Below are 17,955 nucleotides of genomic sequence, written 5' to 3'. Positions count from 1 at the left end.
GCTTGTCTTCATGCTATGTTTACTGGGAATTGTCAACATCAACACCAACCAGTGAGTTTTTAGATATAGAGATAACACACTTCAATTGTCAAGATATGGCAAGGTCGTCATAAAATTGGACTTGAGCTTGTCATGTGCCGATATGTCTCTCCATAGCACATGTATGTTACCTGTGATATTCACACGTGGTCTGGTCAAGGTGTATGGCTACATTATCCAATACGGCGTCAATATAACATTTTCGAGATTATCCCTGTATTGAATGTTATAGGTAACCGTCTCTGTTTTATGCACAAGTTCTACCTCAAACTGGGAAATTTTTAATTGTCAAATATATCCATTGACGAGGCAGTTAGACACGTATTCAATATAACTATCCCCCGACCCAAGTTAAAAGTTACTTTCTTAACCAGCAAGTCTGCTAGCATTTCATTCAATCCATTAATAGCTTCACGTCATCCTATCAAGGCGTTTTGACTGACAATCTAACGATTCACTACTTACAAGTGATGAATTATGCCTTCCGTATTTGATGTCTTCAGTATAATTATATAACCGACTCAAAAATCTGAGTCTGTGATTATCGATCTCATTTCCTTCTGACCGTTATGTTTAGAAGTAATTATTGAAGATTATAACGCACCGCAAGAGCAACCGCGACCATACAAAATAAAATCGCTTACGTGTTGGAATTACCTCACAGTTAGTCACTGTTAACAGTGATAGCTGTGACCTTGATAATGTCTCCTTCTAATGGTAGGTTCTATTTTGACGTCAAATGCTCGTGAACGTATTACGCCTACGATTCGGATTTTTCTCAATACGCCAAAATGCCTTCATTTTCTTGTGAGATTTATCGTTTTCATCTAAAATAAAGTTGCTATCAGCAATGGAAAACCATTAATGATTTCGTTTTGATTTAAGCTATAAATAATGAAATATTAATTTTATCACTAATAATACTTTCCATTAGATTTGTTTCTTAAGGTGACATTTTTTCTAGCGATGTTTCCTGTTGATAATCTGCAAAAGAATGACTGAAGAACAAAATTGCCTGATAAGAGAAATAAGTTAAGATCCCATTTTATTTTGTCTCTCACAAATTGGGACAGAGGTTACATGATAATGTCATAGAATGATAAGCTGTGTTCACACAAACGTTCATAAACATATATCAAACTTTCTCACTATTCATTGCTAGGAATGTATCGACACATGCAAATATGTTGGTTGGTTGGTTGAGATAGTCAGATGTAGTTTAATCTTTGTAAAACGTTAGATTTATATAACAAACAGGGATATCTATACATGCCATGATAAGCTGTAAGTGAGCATGAATCAAAATGATAACAATAACAAGTCGGCATAAAGATTCGTGTATTTAGCCTACCAATAGTTTGCTGATAAATCTTGCAATCGAGGATATTGCTAACTATATATTTGTATTGAAATATGATGTGCTGTGTCATCGTTTGATTTGAGGCCCTGTCGTATTATGTCACAAAATCTACTGTAGGCAGAATAGTTGAATAAAACCCATTAATATACAGATCGTCTTTTGTGAAAATATATCATGATATGTATACGAAATCAGTTGCCAACATACAGACTACCTATCAACATTTTACATCGACAGAAACATTTCAAGACCGATAGTAAACAATTACTTATATACGTTCTGAATGAAATGATTTCCGTTATACTTAATAATCTAAGCTCCAATATAACTGACACAATCTCTCTTTCGAACTCAGAGAACATGTCGTATAGGCGATCAATGATTTTCAACTTGCTGCATATGCATTTTATGTACAACTTATATCATTGTCAATACAGAAACATGGATGAAACATTCATTTAATAGTCCCTTCAATGTGATATTGGATGAAGATCTATCAAACATCGTCCCTTTTACGAATACCAAGGACAGCGAACCATCGCACAATAGCAAGAATCAAAATCAGAAGCAACCAATGGAACAATGTTTAGACTTTTAAATAAATATACCCATGGGACGTTTATAATCAACAAGCCTATCACCTAAATTATTTTCCTATATATTTTTTTCTTTTTTTTACATGAAATTAAAAGAAAACAAGTTTCAATATCGTTTTTATTTTAGTCTACAAAGAAAATAAATGGTGTTTAAAAAGGGAAAGCAAGAGTAATTAATTTTTGAAACATGATTACTTTTTTCTTAATTATTGTTGTATGGTACAATAACACTTTGGGGAGGGAAATGAGTTAGATGTTTTGAAACTCTTGAAGGGTCAGTGACATAGCTGGAACATTTGTAGGATTCAAATCTGTGCAAACGTAGGGCTGACGTAGACTGATTCTTTCTAGGAGGAATTTACCTTGGAGCATCGTAAACACCAATTTTCAGACAATCATACTTAAACTATTTTGAACTTATCTTATTAACTAAACGTTTTCAGGCTTCAGCGTACGAACATACAAGTCAACATATGCACTCTTCCTTTGTTTGGTGTGCAATAGGCATTGTTTCGGATCGGTGATACAGGGATTCCCAACTTATCAATGAAGTACATGAACACAGTGTTCCATTTCATAACGAACATATCTAATTACTACGCGTATCATAATTGCGGGATGCTTTAATATACATTCACTAATAACAGAGTAAATAATTAACGATAGGTGGCGTTCTCTTATACCAGTATGGATTTGTAATTACTAGTAGTGTATTGATTTGTCAATGGTAATTGTTTGATAACTTGGCGTTTTACTTTACATGTCGAATGCTTTGATAAAGTACCTGTGGCTGTAAGATTAATCTCTTCATTTAAAAGTAACATTGATGGTAGTCTAAAATGTGTGTGTGCGTTACATATATATATGTGTGTGTGTTGGTAGATAGAAAACAAATATCGATCTATATTATCGATATTATTTTACCGCACCTCTTTCACTATCTGAGTGGCATATGGTACCCTATCATGATGCAAGGATGAGAGCGCATTTATTTAAGACGCAAGAAGTGAGTGTTGTTCCCTGACTTCGTCATCAAGCTTTATGTCAGAAAATGATTGAAACCTTGAAGTGAAAGGATATCAACTTTTAATATGATATTCATCCATTATTAGTTTATTATTTTTTTACAATTAAGATAATTAACCGCCTGTTAAATGAACAAATAATGAACTAGTGTGTTATTATTGACCTTATCTCATTGCAGGTTGATCGTACACGGCGAAATACATGTTCAGCCAGCACAAGGTCAACCGTACCGTCTATTTTTTTCTACTGTGTCTTCAATTTTTTGTGCTGTGCCCGTTCTTTTTCCTGTTGCCCGGTGCAGCCCGTTGCAACACATGAGCTCTTTTTTTCATTTTTTCCTCTTCTCCCTTTTTCCGATTTTTAATTTTCTTTTGTTGATTTTTCTCAAACACCAATGTGGATGCGTGGATGGGCAACTCCATTGGTAAACACTTATTAATACTAATTACATCAGCATATAGTTACCGGCATATACTTTTCCCGCCGATTGGGATATACTTAGGTAGAAGTTGATGCCCGGTATTTGCATGTAGGCCTGCATTTACCCAGATTCGATTTTCTGGTCGGTAGTATTGCCGTGAGCCTATTTACTTATGTAGTACTTTTACAACGAATTGCATTTACAACATGGACAATTATTGATGTACATCAGATAATATCCCTATATGCTTATATATAGTAGTGTTTGGCGGGTATCCAGTAAAAACCCAAACACGTTCATGAAGTAATTCATGCCTGGTGTCCAACTGTAGCCTTCCCTGCTAGAAGTTCATGTGCACGTGGCATCGTGGTTTATCTACGTGGTAGGGATCACGTACCAGGTTATTAGAGTAATTTACTTAATGCCAGATAATTAGTGAATTTATTTATTTACAAACAAATCCCAGATGGTACTATTTAACGTTCGTATGTTTGATGTGAAAGCAGTATCCATGGTCGTCTTTATGAATAATTCACAGCATTCGATTCGGTTAGTTGTGTCTTCTGACGTCAAGCGACCCTTGGGGTACATTGTCGGGTGTAGATACTGAAACGGAAATTATCAAGGCGATCTAATACAAAACAAAAACAAAAAACTAACACATAAAAAAATCACGAAATAAGGAACATTAATCTGTTTCACATCAGAGTGGATGCTTTCTTAATACATGCAGGTGGACATTCCACATTTATATATGTATTGCCCTGGCTTTGAGAATACGTGAATCCATGTTCCTCCGAGGCGTGACATGTCGGGGGTGAACGTATGTCTCCCCAGGGCAAGGCTCATAAAGTGTCCAATATAACGAAATCAATAAAATAATTTCTCCGACGGGGCATTTCTGAGTTCATTTAGTTCAAACCGTTTAAATTCAATACTTGCTTAGTCTTTCCTGTTGTTGAAAATGTATTTTTTAAATAAAACACAGTAATCTATCTCATTTCAAATGTGATATATCTAGGTCGACGTTTGTTTGTTGTCGTCTGGAGGGGGGTTGGGAGTTGGGTGTTGATGGTGGGCATATTCAAGAAAAGCTATTTTACCAATTAGCCGACATCCTGAATTCTAGGTATTACGTATATTACGGGTAGGCACTTTATGCAGGAACATCATCTATTTTATCAATTCGCCGATACCCTGAATTACGGATAGTGGCAGCCGTACACAACTATACCTTCCTTTGGAAATCTGAAATTTCAAAAAACAAGTAAGGAACGGTTCGATGGGGATAATTCCTTTCATTAAAACATTTTGTTTAGAAGTGTGTGGTAGACTCTGAATCCAAAACAACATGATCTACATGGTTGGTAAAATATAGCCGCACTTATCTGCAATCGTTGCGTTCAATTTTGATACATAATTAAAAAAAATACATTGATTATTAAAGTATGCAAAGCATTACATAGCAGTAGCTCTATACGAAGTGCAATATTGCTGCTTGATTTACGAAAAAGGTTTTTACTTTAACTTCAGAGAAACGTTTTGCTGATACATTTTCCATTTTACACATGGATGTTTCATTTGTGATTAAGTTTACGAATGGGCTGGACAGTAAGTCCGAAACTGATTTAAATAATATTTTTTCAATAATGTTTAGATATATTTTTGGTGATACATTTTCCATTTTACACATGGTTGTTTCATTTCTGATTAAGCATACAAATGGGCTGGACAGTAAGTCCGACACTATCTTAGATGATATTAACACGCTATTTACATACATTGTGTTGAGAGTGTGGCACTGGGGCTGTGAAAAATCATGAACCAATATTGTGTTTATAAGCATACTTTTCCAAATGATAAGAACAAGATTGTATTATCGACCTATATCGCTAATTCGTGGTATGAAGCTTTGGATAGGGGCTGTCTTACAGTTGTTTTATTTCTTGATTTCCTTAAGGTTTTCACCTGGTCAACCACAATATGTTATAACATAAACCTCAGTTATACGGCTGTTCTTAAATGCAAAAAGATTTTTTTTTTTAAATCGTTCTTCCTTAATCGTTTTCAGACTGTATGATTTAAAATTGCTTTGGGTGAAAAATCAGCAGCTAAATGTTTGTGTGCCTCAGGGATCAATACTTGGTCCTATGACATTCATTTATGTGTAAATGATTAACTTCTTTAAAATAACTCCCTCACGTACGCTGATGTTAACTCAATAGTGAAATCGTTCATCAAAAATATATGAACTTTTTTAAAAATAAATTTTGATGCCTAACCAATATCTACTAGATCATCAACACATAACCTGTTTTACTTACCATCATTTAAAATATGACTGTTTAAGAGATCTTTTACTTACCAGGGTCCATCTAAATGAGATGTTTATCTGAAATTGTAAAGAAATGCAACTTCATTTCTTTCCTTTAAAGTGTTAAAAAGCTTTCTTATTTAGTCATCTTAATGCAATACTGCTTATTTTATCGTACGTCTGGCTGTTTTCTTATGTGTTTCCCTGCGATATACACAATACATACTGTATATTTTATGTTTACTTAACTAAACGTAAGAAGAGTCTTTGACTTATTTTATTATCAAGAATAGATACAGACTATTATCATTATTTTTACCATATAACGATAGCAGATTACAGAGATTATCGATAAAATATAAAATAAAAATTGTAAGTTTTCAGATGGAAATGACTCCGAGTAGATAATAACGAAATGATGTTCGTTTATTCGGTGATATGTTGTTTGTGACAAACTTCCAATGCCATCGGCTTTAATGACGCTTACGAATATAATGCCTTTTATGATATGAATGCAAGTACGCGCTCTCAACGCTCTTGTCTGACGTCAAAGGAGGTGACTTTGTAGGAGTGACTACGCTTCTTTTCCGTATGGTTTTACATTGACCCCTTCTGACTCTATGACTGCTGCTTTTAGAATTTAGCAAATAAAACACTCAAGTAATCAAGCAATTTGATTTTCCTTTAAAACGTGCTAAACCAATGAAGTCATCCGTCCAATCGGAATACAACAAATTGCATGTGGCAAAAGTGGGTTAATGTGTTGCAGGATACAAACCATTATTCTATTGTACTCACTTAGACGTCACTGAGTGTCCTTGATCTCAGTTCAGAGAGTCACAAAATGTTAAAATACATTCTGAACTCCATCAACACCAGCACGTGACGACAATTTCCACGCCACGAAATATTTTATAGAAATATTTGTAACAAATCCATTGATATATTTATCATACAAAGCGCCAATACTAGGTATATTATATTTATGTATATATCACAACACACAATGTTTATTCGTAGAGAGATTCATATTGCCAGAAAAATACAAATACACCTATGGCCGTGGCTTACATAAAAACAAATTTCCGTGATCTCTTAAGCTCTAAAATACATACATGTAGAAAAAAATTCAAATTTCAAACTGAATGATTTTAAAAAAAAAAAAAAAAAAAATCAAAAAACGAAAAAAATTGTAGCATCCCGTATGTATTGCAGTGTCTTGTCTCTATGAATTACTGACCCTAGTCATTAAGGATTAATGTATCTGGACTATGAATTACTGACCCTAGTCATTAAGGATTAATGTATCTGGACTATGAAATACTGACTCTAGTCATTAAGGATTAATGTATCTGGACTATGAAGTACATGAAAGCATAGTCTCAGGAGTATACAGTCTGGTCCCTATACGCTTCTGCACAGAGCTCCTATGCAGCACTGAGAAGATTATAAGACTTTCATATATGTATATGTAGGATAGGGATATTCCACCCGAGGGGTCACAAAATGTGGTGAAACCCGAGGCTTGCCGAGGGTTTTACCACATTTTGTGATCCCGAGGGTGGAATATCCCTATCCTACATACACACATAATGAAAGAGTCTTTTTCTCTCATATCATTACCGAATTTCTGGCGAAAGTGTCCCTCAGCCATCCATTTTCTTCAATTTTTTAATTTCTTTATTTGACGTTTTTACTAAATATACGTGTGATATTCTGAAAGATCATACCCTATTTTTGGCAAACAATGTTTGCACACAAATTTCATTCATTTTGTGGTTAAGTGATGAACGAATGAACAATTCGTCGATAAAAATTACCGTAACTTGACCGACTTTTACGTGGCCGTGATCAAATTGTCACCATCCGAGAAAAAGAAGTTCTATCAATAATACTGAAAGCCAACGCTGAAATGAGTTTTCCAACTTCACATATAATTTGATTTGCACCTCGACATATTTAATCATTTCACAGAACACACTGTACTTTTAAATGTCAAGTCAAAAAATTTTTATGAAATACTACGTCACTGCATGACGTCACGACTGTCATTGGAATTCCATTCATAGTTCAATGAGAGTGATGTCGATCTCGATCGCCATGACGCGGCGATGTTTCGTGGCTGGTAATTTTAAATTCACTGTGATTTTGGCAACTTCGTGTGTGAACCAGCGAACAGTGACTCTATACGAGTATTCGATCTTTTCTGTGACATAGGATTATATGTGTTTAACCGGTTGTCTTGATGGAATGACGAAGGTAGGTCAGTCGATAGGCTAACGATGATCATATTGAAAGGCTAGGATGGCAGTTAGTTTTCATGGTTACTCTACACAAATATAGACTCTGAGTTACAATTGAAATACATATTTTTATATGAACATCGAGGGGTGTCATTTTTACCGAATGTTCGTTCATTTAAGAGCCAATTCCCAACTTCCAAATACACAGGTTACTGAGTAGGCCTAACAGTTACTGACAGTACAGTAGAGTAAACAAATTCCAGGGCCCCTGCTGACGCAAACGGAACCATTTCATAGGTTGTGACGTTTGACATTTTCTTTTTTATATTTTTTTATGTATGGCTTTTATTTTACTTCCTGTCATTGCCAGGTGATTGTGTGTGTTTACATGTTTTTAATGACAAATGACAAATCTGTCGAGTAGGCAAGTCTGTATTGTACTGTAACTGTTACAACAGGCCTGTAGGCGTAGTCTGTTTGTTACAGTAACGGAGTTATCTGTTCGCTCAGATGAAATGTCTAATCGTTTAACCGTGTAGCCCTATTGATTTACTGCTGATATGATATATATTTATCTAAGAATGTATGTATTTTTAAAGTTAAGTCCAACGTTTCAAAACAGACACCGACGATAAGGACTGTCGGATGTGAACACAAGCAGACGACGTTGTGAGAGTTGTCCCCCTTGAACGCAGATTAATCCGCGCTCGTGAAATGCTATGTAAGATAGATTTATCTTACATAGCTATCTTACATGGGCAAACTCTATCCAACATGGCGAGATATGAGAGAAATTATCAATCCTCTGTACAATATCACAATAGCCTTGCTCACACTCAGTTTCAAAGAATATAATAAATATTAAAACCGCTTCCATAGGAAAATTCAGGTAGGCGTGTTTCACTTGTCGCCCTGCCCCCCTGCCCCCTCCCCCTCCCCCTCCCCATTGATGGATCAATGATTTCCTCTCCAACTCTTTGACACCCAATTATTTCTTAACCATTGCCTGTCCGCATAGACTTAATAGAAATCATGAAACTATTCTTTTCTCATTTGTGAATAACCCCCGACTTGATGCTGAAAAATTGGCTATGAGACAGGCATCATATTGGACCCGTTATCATCGTATCACTTCACTCGTTATGGACGGCTCATGTGCTGACAGCTAAATTTTGGAATTTGATGTGCCGTTTTTTACTTTGTTAATGCCACACGTTACATGTCTTTGACGGACAAATAGCTATTTCCCCAGTCGAACACAGTGATTAAACACTGAATATCAATAAACCAGAATTGATGTAAGTAATCTAATTTACGAAGCCATTCGACGGTTTCAATTATCCGGTTGTATATTAAATTAACCTCGTATGAACGATACTGTTGAAAAACATCTTGTATTAACTGGGCGAGAATATTAAATATTTCATGTACTACACTGATGTTATTCCCAGCACGGACGGACTAACAGACAAGGTCATCTACACTCGCAATGACCACTGTCCATCTCATCGATGACTTGTTAGCATACATAAATATGCATATATGTATCTCAAATAAGATATTTATTCTCAGAAGATGTGACCTGTGCTGGCCGTATGATGTGGGTTCAGTTGCTATTTGAACTCAGTGGGCAGTAAATGATCAGTATGTTTGAAAACAGCTCGACGTGCATGCCTCATTGAATACTTTTACACCACACACTTATTAGTCTAAATGAACCATGCCTATTCACTCTTCTTGTATGTACGTGACACCAGGCTTACGGACTATACCATATTTTGCCTAGACTTGAACCTATGGTGAAACCTTGTAATGCTTTCCTCGCGAAATCGTGGCCGAGGCAATTTTTCAAAACATGCACGAAAATTGCTGTTTCAAATCCATCCTAGAATCAGATTTCCATGTGTGATCTTTGCTTTGTACACTGGTTTAGAGTAGACAGGCCCAGACCTTATATTGGTAGCAGGACATACAACAAAGGCATACAATGCCCTTTCATCGACATACGGACAGTGCGTGTTCCTGCAAGTCAGCAAATTGCTCTGACCTTCATTTGTCACCAATAAAAGAAATTTATTTATTAGCTTTCTTTGTTTCACTTTGTGGCATCACGATTTGCCTGGAGTTTACCACGATACTCTGACAATATATCACGGTCGTTTCAGGTGAGGTCTATCAATGGTTTGCCAATGCCTCAAATGATTTTTGACTTATGTCCAATTGTTGTATGCTATGCGTAGAATAGTTGTGACCGCCAAGCGAGCCCTGTCATTAGTGCTTAGAATAGCTAAGAGTTATTTTATGATATCGAGAAGAGGTATATCAAGATTGGTTTTGGCTTCAAGAACAGGCGTGTTAATGGTTGTTATGTATTCGATGACGTCATCGTGAAGCACGTGTATGCATTAAGGTAAAGCTGACAATTCTTATACATGTTTTACATTAAATGTGAGTTGTGCCAATGCTTCGAAAAGTATTGTTTTAACGTCGAGGATTGCAAATACTTATAAAGGTTGTGAGGTCCGAGTGAAAAAATATGTTAAAACGTAGAATGTGTTTTTTACTTTCTGGTTTGAAATAGCCATAGCCAGTTTAGACTTAGCTTGTATCAATTATTTCATTTCATAAGCCAGATTATTCCGGAATCGGTAATACATCTGAAAAGGTTTGATCTTCAATTTTGTATTTTTTACTCAGTACTTTGGTGACACTATCAAGAACTGATGTCTACTTCTATTTTCAATAAAACTCTCACATACAAGACTAATATACCATCTAGTAACTAAAGTTCTACCATAGGTACATGTGGGACACCAGTAACGACACTGGTCCTGTAGTGGCAGTCATAACAAGTCTGTATTACTTCTTTTAAGCAACATATTGCCTAGCACAAGTACAAGTTTATTTTTTTGTGAGGGATTGCCCAAGCTTTTTCGGAGTTCCGTCTTCATTCTAAACATAAATTGAATGTATTTTGTTCAATCGAAGTAGCATTTGGTTTACTTGAAGAGGGGTGTAGTGTGTACTCAGTGTAAAATAAATTGGTATAAGATGCCTTGTCATAACCGTGCAATTGGCAGGTATATTTAAGATGTGAAACATTTAATTTCTGTTGAAATCTACATATGTAAGCTGTAATCTAAAAAAATGTTTCACGGGTAGTGTACTTATTATCAGGTTTCCTTCGTGAGATTGGGAACACCTTGGACAAGGAATTCTAATGAACATGTGACTTTATGGTTGATTGGTCTTGGATAAAATTGCCATATAGTGCTACATAATCACGGATTATCAAATCAAGAATTTTTACTATTTTTTTTTCTAATTTTTACTTTTTACTCTTCATGTTAGCATGTCTTTAAATTAATATAATGGTTTAAATGATAGTGATATATGAAGTCATGCTCACATAAGGACGTAGATGTTTTTTTAAATGCGAAAGAGCAAACTGTTTTTGGTTTTTCTTCATTAGTTATGATGGGCGTTTGGTCGCGATAAAGAATCATTCTTAAAACCCAAACTGTCATCTTCCCATATAGTCCAAGGTATGTAATGAATGGAGAATGTAGCTATTGATCAAACCCACAAATATGTTTACAATAGGATTGACCGATAAAGCCAACAAAGCACATTAAACAACATTGTGATACTAAAAAGCGTTGACATATACCATCAAAGTTTTATGTATGCATATTGTGAGATAAAGATAAAACACTTTTGTTAGCCGAGTGCATACAATGTTTTAATCCCTTAACTATCATTTACATATTGATCGTTGTTTTGATATTACCATTGAAAATTAAAAAATAACTAAATATGTTTTAATTTGATACTGACATCAATTACGACCAAATTAGATTTCGCCAATAATCTATTTCTCTCAGAATGTTATTTTTATATTAATGTTTCATGGAATTTCATTTTATGTATTAAGCAATGAAATTTCCCACACCTGTAAAAATTGTTTGATTACCTGTTACCAATATGTTAGGGTGTTCATTATTGTAATTCCCAAAAAAAAAAAGAAAATGACAGTCAATGATGAATCTCTAATTCATTTTGCCACTTGGCTAGTGGCGATAGTTGATGACAGAACACCAGCATGTGTTACCAGGAGGAGGATTATCAAACACTTCAGCTAATTATTTAGCACAAGGCCAAAATGAAACAATTGATTCATGGTCGTCATTAGACATAACAATGTTCATATCATCTGTGTTGCAGCACGTGGTTTAAAGGTTGCCCTCCTGATCAAATATATATTTATGCCCCTCCAAATATATCACGACTAACTCAAACAAGTATATGGAATTGAAATGGCCACTCATTTATTACTGAGAAAGCCACCTAGTGGCTTCTAACATGAAATAACCTTTATGATTGCAAAGTAGTTGCACCTATACAATAATGGCAACCACAATCAATATCAAAATGTAGATAAAAACATGCAAGAACAAATGCTAGCCTTAGTTGGGTTGATAAATAAATATATATAAACGATCTACAGTTGTACAGTCAGTTGGGGAATATGCAAACATATACAAATACAAATGTATACTAATTGCAATGCTTGATTTAAGCTCCCTTTTCTGTAATTAGATTTTCAATCAGCTGATAACGAAAACTTTACATATGGCTTAATATACAACTTAATCATAAGTAATGTCAATATGATTCCAATACCCTTCCAAATCTAATGTGTTTGTCTGTACACAGTCAACCAAATGAGTCCTTAGTAACGTCACTGTGATTCCAATACCCGTCTAAATATATTGTGTTGGTCTGTACACAGTCAACCAAATACGTCCTTAGTTACGTCACTGTGCTTCCAATACCCGTTCAAATCTAATGTGTTGGTCTGTACAAAGTCAAGCAAATGCGTCCTCAGGAATATCACTGTGATTCCAATACCCGTCTAAATCTCATATTTTGGGATGTACACAGTCAACCAAATGAGTCCTCAGTTACGTCACTGTGATTCCTATAAAATACGACTTAATCATATATGCTTTCTGTACACAGTCTAACAATTGAGTCCTCGGGTACGTCACCGTGATACCAATACCCGTCTCAATCTGATTTATTCGTCTGTAAACAGTCTAACGACTGTACCAAGAACTTTGTTTGTACTTTCTTGAGAGTCCATGCAAATCAACATCATTTTTTTTACGTTTTGCTCTCATTTAATTGGTTTTTAGTTTGAATCATGGTTTCGTTATTATCCTAGATGTTGTTTTGAGGTATTTTTGCCTTTAAATTCACATTAATATCAACTATCGGACAATTACACAGCCTGAGATATATCGTATAGCGAGGTAAACAACATTTACATGGATAAGATTACTTCTTATTTCAAAATTGTACTGTTTCGTTGTTGTTATCCGCCATTATGTTGTCCGGCACTTATTTTAAAGTGCAGAATATGCCTAAATATGTTTTCCAAATTAAACACGCCTAAGACTGAAAACAAGAAACGTTTTCTTTTTACAGTCGCAATATCACGTGACTTTAATGTCTGGTTAGTAAATTTGGATTGTTTTTTTTTTATTAAATAATAGAAAATATAAGTATATTGATTCTTATAAAATTAGGTGTGAGATATGAAACTGTCAAACATAATTGTGCGGGAAGTTTGATATATTGTATACATTTTACAGTGTTCAAGTGGTATCCCTGGAAAGTTAAATGTATGCTACATCAGTCTAATCTCTGTAGTGATTTACTTACGTAGTAAATCATTCTTCACGTTATCCAGAATGATAACTCAAGTTCCATTGAAGGGTCCTGGCTATAGGCAGACGACTTTAAATGGAATGTGAATATCAGATTACTTATGGCGTCAGTGACAGACTATAACGTAGTGTAGGTAAAACGAAAACATGTTGCATTGAATTTGCTTTCATGAATTTAGTATATAATTCTTTAAAATAACTTCACATAAAATTACAAATGAACAAAAGAGAAGTATATGTCTCGATAGAAATTTTAAAATCACACTTAAAATCTACATTTGTGGTCGTGAATGCAAATAACTTGATTATATTCTGGAACATTATTACGATGTTGAGAATAAATAGATCGTTGTTTAACCAAGGGAATAAAACCAACACATTATTGATTTTTTAAAGGCGAAATACTAGCAAATCCTGATTCAGCATTCAAATCGTTTTGATTACTTAATAGTGATAATAATGTAGATCTTCCTTGTTCATACTCGATTCTTAAATTAGCAAACATTCAGGTAAACAATGGTTCGTTTATGTCTTGTCACATTACCTAAAGAAACCATGAACCAAACTTGTTCTATTTTCTTATTAATGAGTCTGGCTTTCACTTAGAATATAATGATATATATTCCGGAATTTGACTTAAGGTATATCCTTTATGAAGACATCAAACATCTTTACACCAATCATCATCATGCACTATATCATGATTATATTACTGTTTACACTGTCAGTACCTTTTATTTGACATTCAACGGTGAATTTCGAATATCATTGTGACAACTGTCGAATGCTGACGAAGGCCAAATACTACTTGATTTGAAAATACATATACGTATGATGATGAAGATCAAGTAAATGGTCCTGATATGACGTCAGCCATGTTTGAAGTTGGTTGACATGCCTGATTGTCATTGTCACTGTCGTGTTTCCCAATCCAATGACGTAATATAACCTTGATCAACATAGCTGATGATGTCGATTGAAGATATGACACAACCTTGATTTACAAAGCTGGATATGTCGATTGAAGAGATGACACAACCTTGATTTATTAAGCTGGAGATGTTGATTGGGGATATGGGAGAACCTTGATTTACATACCTGATGACGTCGATGGAAGATATGACACAACCTTAATTAACATAGCTAGTGTTGTCGGCTGAGGGCATGACACAACCTTGATTTACAAAGCTGGAGATGTCGATTGAAGAGATGACACAACCTTGATTTACTAAGCTGGAGATGTCGATTGATGACATGACACAACCTTGATGAACAAAGCTGGAGATGTCGATTGAAGATATGACACAACACTGATTAACATAGCTAGTGTTGTCGATTGAAGAGATGACACAACCTTGATCAACATAGCTGTGACGTCGATTGATGACATGACACAACCTTGATTTACAAAGCTGGTGACTCCGATTGAAGAGATGACATAACCTTGATTTACTAAGCTGGAGATGTCAAATTCGGACATGACATTCCTTCGATTAATATACATGTAGCTGGTGGTGCCGATTGAGAACATGACACAATATTGATATATATAGCTTATGAAGTCAGCTGAGGACATGACACAGCCTTGATTACAAAGCTGGAGATGTCGATTGATGACATGACACAACTTGATTAACAAAGCTGATGACGTTGGTCGAGGAAATGGCACAACCTTGATTTACATAGATAGCTGATGCCAGTGATGTCGATTGAGGACATGATACAACCTTGATTTACATAGCTGGTGACGTCGATTGAGGACATGATAAACCTTGATTGACATAGCTGGTGACGTCGATGAAGCTGAAGACACCTACTGTTCCTTTACTCATTATTCGTTTGCGTTTACAAGAAAGTCCGTGTTTTGTCCTGGTTTGATCGATTTTGAGTAAAAATAACGATTTATTATACATAATTGTATGCTCTGTATGAGTTACGATGTACATGTACTGAACAAGTGCAAAACACCCATATTAAGCTTAGTAAATGTGTTTTTGACTTTTAAAGGGATTTTGATTTTGAATATGACATGCGATTCATCATTTTAAACAATATGAAAACAATCGTCATACTTCTTCTATGCCAACATTCTACTTGATATAGGCCACAACATTTCAAGTGCGAATAACGGCACTTTATGTACATTCCTGGGCTATTGGTTTGGTGTAACTTCAAACTAAAATTAGAGAGGGTCAGATACGTAAACCAAATGAAATATAATAATATTTTTGTCTTGTAAATCTTCCTTTCCAATCTTTATCGATTTGGTTGGCGATGTCTACTAAATCTCAATGAAATATTACTAAGATGATTACCACCGTACTCATACATTATAATGCCAATAGGGACATTTATTGTTGCGACTTCAACAAACGAATGAACAATTAACAATGGTTATTATTGTAATCAATTTGGCTAAAACCTCAATTAAACACAATGATCCATCCATTTGTGTGTTTTATAACTGTATTGGGTATGAAATGTGTATTCGTACATTACGTTTGTCCACTTTACTCCCGAGATGTTACACGTGTCTTTATGTCATGTCAATGAATGATAAAACGTCTCGATTCATTCCTTGAAATGTCTCCAGTCAGACTACACACAACTAAACCACACACAAACGACTAAAGGGTGAATCGATTGGATCTGATATACAATTCAAATGCCACTTGTGTCGTTAACCGAAACGAACGCTAAATGATTCACAAATTGTCTAATATGGTTGAAAATGTTACATCTTTCAAAAACAAAAGATAGATGAATCTAAAAAAAGGTCAAATCAGATAATTATATAGCCCCATATTATCACATTTCTTGCGACATTTGGAATTCTCTCTGAAGTAACAACGTTTTAAATATGTACGGGTTGAAGGGTATGCGAATATGAATGGCATTCCTTTAATAAGCTGGCAAAGGGAAGATAATTTCACATGGCGTGGACGAGTTATGATATGTGGCGTTCGCAGGGGAAACGATATAGATATTTTTGTTGTCAGTTTCCTCTTTTATCAGTTTCCTTTTTTCTGTGGTATTTTAGCAATTAAAGTTTCTGATATAGGTATTCCTTTATTCAAAGCTGTATGTTTAAAAAATGACCATGGTCGCTATCACCGTTTCAAGACGTCAATAAAAAAAAAATAGAAAATTATTATTTTTTTGTTTATCTAAAAGTATACAAATCTGAAAGTAATGTCCCGATTAATTACAAAACAGTTTGAACAAATTGAACTTTGTAATCAATTTCAATTCTACTTCCTATAAAGCACGTCCCAATTCGTTATAAAAATAGTTGTAACACACATTAATAACAGATTGGGACGTTGTTACAAATTGGCACGCAACCAAACTTGAACGTTAACTATACATGTTTAAACATGATAATTTCACTAGACAGGAACTTCTCGTCGGTTTTGTGACATGATTTGCGATGACATCTGAAATATTTTTTTAAAAAGTCATAAAGAAATACTATTCAAAGTCATAATTGTTACAGACATGTTGTTATTTGTTGTGAAGTGACGTGGGATTCTCAAAGAGTACTTGAAAGCGTAATAGTGAAATCTTCCTATCTCAGCGAATCCTCCTGTATGAGTGAAATCCTCCTGTATCATTAAATGCTTCCTGTATTAGTGAAATATCCCTGTATCAGAAAAATCCTCGTTTCAATGCGATCTCTCTGTATCACTGATATCTCCATGCATCAAAGAAATCCTCCTGTATCAGTGAAACTTTCTCGTGCCAGTGTAGCTTCCTGCATCATTGAAAGTTTTCTGTATCAGAGAAATTTTTCTGCATCAGTGAAATTGTCGTGTATCAGTGAAATATTCCTGTATCAGTGAAATGCATTTTAAAACAGGCGTTATATATATATTTTTGGGGGTTTAAAAAAAAAAATTTGACAACCCCACTGGAAACATTTACTGAGATGCATCAATTTTGGGATGGTGTCGATACAAAATATGAAATTGACACGAAAATAAATGGGTTTGAACAGACTACTATTTTTCATCTGTTTGCGTGAAATTGTTATTTCAATTTTCTGTCATAAAACCCTACCCTGTTAGGCTTACGGCACAAGCTACAGATTAAGTTGCAATGAAATTTTCCTACCTTGACAGAAATATGTAATTTTCTGATCTTAGTATGCTTGAAGAATATTTAGATAAACAGTTTGAAGCTTTCTTTTATTTTAGATTATCTTTTGAAAAATTGATTGGAATA

The sequence above is a fragment of the Pecten maximus genome, chromosome 16, assembly GCF_902652985.1.
Source record: "Pecten maximus chromosome 16, xPecMax1.1, whole genome shotgun sequence".
NCBI classification, from domain to species: Eukaryota; Metazoa; Mollusca; class Bivalvia; order Pectinida; family Pectinidae; genus Pecten; species Pecten maximus.
Note: the sequence above shows the minus strand (reverse complement) of the source record.